This window comes from Strix uralensis, chromosome 20 (genome assembly GCF_047716275.1).
Source record: "Strix uralensis isolate ZFMK-TIS-50842 chromosome 20, bStrUra1, whole genome shotgun sequence".
NCBI lineage: Eukaryota > Metazoa > Chordata > Aves > Strigiformes > Strigidae > Strix > Strix uralensis.
This window is the reverse complement of record NC_133991.1, coordinates 999,182-1,003,747: the sequence shown is the minus strand read 5'-3', so window position 1 is coordinate 1,003,747 and position 4,566 is coordinate 999,182. Positions and strand designations below refer to the sequence as shown.

Genomic DNA, 4,566 nt, shown 5'->3' with positions numbered 1-4,566 from the left:
GCCAAGGCCGGAGGCAGGCAGCTGTAACCTGGCTGCAGATGTGCCAGGCATCGAAGCCCACAGCAAATGGGGAGTGTGACACCTCGTGTCTTCTGTGGGACAGGACCCTGCTTGTAGGCAGCTGATGGAGAAAAACTGATGCATAATAGCCTTATACCTTAATTCTCCTGTGCAATATCATCTGCATCCCAGTTCTATCCACCAAGCGGAGATGCTTTTTTCCCCGCCTTTCAGGACTGCTGCAGGCACATATTTTCAGGAATGCTGATCTAGCCAACGTGCTGTAAGGGTATGGAGAAGGTAGGGTTTGTCAGTAAAACTTTCTGTTCCCATCCAGTTAGTCTGGTAAAAGATACCATTTTCTACTAAGAAATTTTATTCTCTATGTTGTGAAAAACACTAGACTGCTCAGAGAGGCTGAATACGGAGAGGATAGTTAAGCCTCTCCGTAGCATTCACCGTGTTGAATGTGAGCTGTTTGCTTGCCCTTGAGACTTTGCCTTTTCCCAAATCTGTATTGCTGGACTGGCCTGGCAGGTAGGAAAGTTGAGTCCCTGTGAGATCAAACACCTTGCCTGGTCCCTGGCAGAGCTGTAATTAGATGACTGCAAATCTGTGACCTTTAATGTCACCCTTGGTCCATCTTAGGTGCTGCCTCTGTCATGGGGGGGATTTTATTTTTTCTATCTATAGGAAAGAGGAAAAAGTAGTTTTGGGTTGGTTCAGGAAATGAGGAAGGTTTCTTCTCTGGCCTGGTTGCCCTGGGAGTCCCCGTGCGGTTTTGTAAGGGAAAGTGTCAGGGCTGTCTCTGTGGTGGAGCCCACGGGGGATGCTCTGGGGATAGGAATGAAGTAAACACCTTGGAGGGAAGGGTGGTGGATATATGTACCTTCTCTTATGCTCTTGCTTACAGGACATCACCTGGGTCTGCTGAGGCTTTCTGGAGTGCTTGAATACCTGAACTAGAGGCTGTGGGATAGGAGTGTGATTCCTGCAGGCCCTGCCGGGGATCCCAGCTCATGTACCGGGACTTTGCTGCTGGGTTTGCTGGTGCCTGGAGGGAGAGACGTGCTGGAGAGGCTTGAGACATGGTGGCTGCTCCAGCCAGCACACCGCTCCTCCCTGTTTGCAGGGACAGGATGGTCCCGGGCGTGGCACAGTCCTCATGTGTTGTCTTTCCTGATTGCAGATGAATTTCTTCCTGACAAAGGATCTCTTATTTACCAAGACTTCATCTGCTCCTGCTGTTTATTGCCCACCTGAAATCCTCCTTGTCTCCTGCTGGCCTTGTTGTTGTCCTTCCAGGAGCAGCCAGTTGTGCCTCTGCCACAGTGGGGTGAGCAATGGAGTCGGACGGGGTCAGTGGTTGGCAGCTGGCAGCTGCTTTTGGTTTCCATCTGCTCCCCCTCTTCCCTTTTAATGAGATCAGGTGCCAGGGTGCACTAGGAAGACTTTTCAGTGTGAGAAGAAGTCATAACTGGGGTACTCAGGTCCCTGTTTTCATCCTTGGCAGAGAGAGGCTGCTCAAATAAAACCTGCACCCTCTTGAGCTGCTCCTGTAACAGACCTGGTAATGGGAAACAGAAGCTCTGCCGTGAGGCTGACAGCTCCGGGTTGGGCGGGTCTGTCCTGCAACGCTGAGCCTTGAGACTCAGAGATGTTTGTGCTGATGGTCACTGAGATGCAAACCTGGCTGTTTCTGGGCCCATTGGGGTGCCTACCTTTTAATTTTTTTATCCTCATTTTTGTTTTTTTAATGTGGCTACTGTCTTGTCTTCTAAAACCCCAGCTGTTTTAAATGATACCAGTGGCTCGGCAGATTCATTCTTTCAGGCCTTTGATGCTCCCTGCACAGACCGATCAGCGTTTCTGATCACCCGGTCTGATTTCACGAGTGGCTCCGCTCCTGCTTTGTGTTTTGAAGGGTTTTCCCCTCTGCTTTTGGGGCCATATGCTTATTACAAAGCTGTTTTTTCATGAGTGGGAAGATTTCTCTCAAGGAGAATCTGCAGGAGATGTTTGGGGCTGGTTTTGTTTCTGGCTCTTTGATTCATGGTAGTTCTTGGGATGTGTGAAGGGTGGGAAGAGGTTCAAAGGGAGAACCCAAGGAGCTGGTTTAACAGTTCAGCTTGGACGATTTCTATGTGGAAAATGAAAACCTGCCCCTCTGCTCCCACTGCCAAAATGTGATGTGCTGGGAGTCAGCGTGGAGACCTCGATCACGTCAAAGCTGTGGAGTCTGACAGTACTTCCACGGCAGAGAGCAGAGGCTCTTTGAAGGGGTGCACTAGGTGCCCTGTTTAAAAATCATGAAGCCCTGGCTTAGGTTCGAGCCCAGGACGGCCTCTGTGTGTCTGTTCTTTAACAAAATGCCCAGGTTTTTTGACAAAAGACTTTTGGATACAAATGCAGCCAAATATTTGACTAATCCAGCAATTGCTTTGGGATTTTGCTTGAGTTCAAACTCAGCAGTTGTGGCTGTTGCATGGTTGTATTAAGCCTGTGAAGGCAACTGCCCAGAGCAGGTAAAGCCACATTCCACTTTGCCTTTTTTCTTGATGCCTGTTCACCTTGTAACTTCCTTGGCCAGCAGAGCTGGTGCCTTCAGGCTGCCCCAGCACCTCTTGGCACAGCCCGTGTGCTGCAGGGAGCTGCACCCGCTGGCCTGGCAGTGGCGAGGAGACCAGCTTGTCCCTTCAGTGCTTCACAAGGCATAAAGAAAGCAAGCTGCTCCTTTCCCAGCACTGCTTCTGAACACGCTGTGGTGCTTTGTAGCTGCCATGACCGTGCCTGGGGCTCCTGTGGGCTGAGGCTGAAATGCATGTCACGGGCTGAGTTTGTCCCTTCCCTGTGTCCCACTTACAGCTCTTGTTTTTTCTAATCTTCCTCTCCTTTGCTTCAAATCGCAGACCCAGGTGTTGGTGTTTGAAAGTGGCCTGCAGGAGAGGTACTGGACCTGCTGGGGCTTTGGATGACCGATTTGCTGTGAAGCCAGGAGCCAAGGAGACCCGTCCCACTGCAAATGGAGCTGCCAAGTGATGCCAGAAGCTGCAAATGCCAACCAAGCTGTGGTGGACCAGGTAAAGCACATGAAGTTCTTTTTTCTTGGCCTGAAGAAGTTGGAGGGAAGGTCCACTTGTGGCATTTAGTGTGGTCCTTGGAGCTGACCATGAGAGGGTCTTGCTGGGCTGTGGGTGCTCAGGTATTGCCATGGTTTTAAATGCGTGAGATGCCCAGTAGTAGAGAGCTGCCATGTGCTTGGGCTCTGAAGGAGGCTCTGTGCCCTCCTTGGGTGGAGGAGTGGAGGGCCTGGTGCTCCCCAGCCTGTGGTGCCCCATGGCACTGGGTGGGATGGAGAGTGTCCTGGCAGGACCCTGCCAGCTGAGGAGAAGAGCTGGGTGCGGAGGAGGAGAGGCTGACCCCTGCTCTGCCTCTGTGACTGTGAAAGGCCACTAAGCCCTGCTCCTACAGTGTGCTGGTACTGCAGCGTGTTTCTGCCCTCAATATGGTGAAGACTTCGGTGGTTTTTAGCTGCCAGAGGAAACACAAGGCCAGGAGAGTTGGGATTAAGGTAGAGTGAGCCCCAGGAACAACTACTGAAGCATCTTGTAACTGTGTAGGTGATCAGTGCCCTTGACAAATGTTCACTTTCTTGTTTAGGCTGAGATGCCTAAGGGCAGTACCCTGCTGAGTCAGGCCTGAACCTCCATCCAGAATGGACCCATCTTCCTGTGGCATTGTCTCCTGGCAGTCACAGCCTCACAGTTACTGCCTTGCTAACCTCCAGGTCAGAGATTCCCTTTGAGCTGTGATTAACTTCTTGAGGCTTGTAAATTTTCTTCTGCATTTACACAAAGACAGCTGGCTGGATTAAATGGTTTCATAGTATTACAGAAAAAGAAAACCTAGGAGGCATTACACTTGTTGGGGCCAAGGACTTTGCTTTGTTTCAAAAAGCAGTGGGGAAAAACCAATTTACTCTTCTTGGATATCATGGTTGCACCGCTAATGTTGGGGTGTGCAAAATGTAGACATTTGAGATACTGTCTTGATTTAGAAAAGGAGTAGAGAACCAGCTCAGGGTTTGGAAGTGGGATGTAAAATAAACAGAAAGGATTATGGGCTGCCCATTTGGGAATTCATGCTTGGGACTTCATGACGATGCAGCTGGGTAAGTGATCTCACTGCAGTTATTTGGGAGGAAATGTTTTGATAGCATCTAAAACGGTTTGAGTGTCGCAGTCAGTCCCTTCGCTGAGCGCTGGAGTTCTTCCTTCATGGGTTAAAACAGAGGAAGGGAATGCTCCCACGGATGGTGTAAGCTGTCTGTGCCAGCACTGCCCTCCTCTCCCTGGGGCCTCACTGCAGCCCTTGTCTTTGCCTTTGCTGCAGCTCCGTGTCCTCTGCAAGACACCAGCTGTGCCCAGTTACTCTGTGGGTTCGATCTGGTGAGTGCAGCACTGATGCCAGGAAAGATGTTTCTGATGTGCCTGTGTCACCCGCCAGGGGCTCTGGTCCTGGTGTCCAGAGCTGGGCAGTGCCTGTGCTGGGGCTTTGTCTCGGAGC

General features: G+C 50.9%; 1 long non-coding RNA gene across 1 annotated transcript; it reads left to right on the top strand.

The window, feature by feature from the left end:
• Positions 1-1,288: 1,288 nt before the first annotated feature.
• LOC141952755 (uncharacterized) lies at positions 1,289-3,758 on the top strand. The gene is made up of 3 exons (XR_012631731.1): positions 1,289-1,336; positions 2,910-3,080; positions 3,661-3,758. It is a non-coding gene; the product is annotated as an uncharacterized LOC141952755 (long non-coding RNA).
• The last annotated feature ends 808 nt before the right edge of the window (positions 3,759-4,566 follow it).